A 388-nucleotide genomic window follows, 5' to 3' on the forward strand; every position below is an offset into this window, starting at 1 on the left:
CTTGCGCCAGGTATTCAGTTATCTTTAACTCATCTCAATGTTTAAATGCATCTCTCCACATATTCCCACCTTCAACCCAACACACACATGCCCATTTGGATATTGACAAGCTGACTTCGTCCCCTGACTTCTGTCACTCTTCTTCCTATCTCCTAGAGCATTCTTTTCCCTATAATTCCAAGGTCTAATACACTAGGTTCACCTTTTTCTGTCTTAACAGGAGCCATCATAACTTATTAATACCTGTGTTTCATGACAATTGTATTGCTGAAGAGGCTAAACATTAATCCAAGAAACTCAGGTTTAAACTCAAGCATCTTTTTTTTTTTTTTTTTTTTTTTTTTTTTTTTTTTTTTTTTTTTTTTTTTTTTTTTTTTTTTTTTTTTTT

The sequence above is a fragment of the Cebus imitator genome, unplaced genomic scaffold (genome assembly GCF_001604975.1).
Source record: "Cebus imitator isolate Cc_AM_T3 unplaced genomic scaffold, Cebus_imitator-1.0 Scaffold176, whole genome shotgun sequence".
Lineage (NCBI taxonomy): Eukaryota > Metazoa > Chordata > Mammalia > Primates > Cebidae > Cebus > Cebus imitator.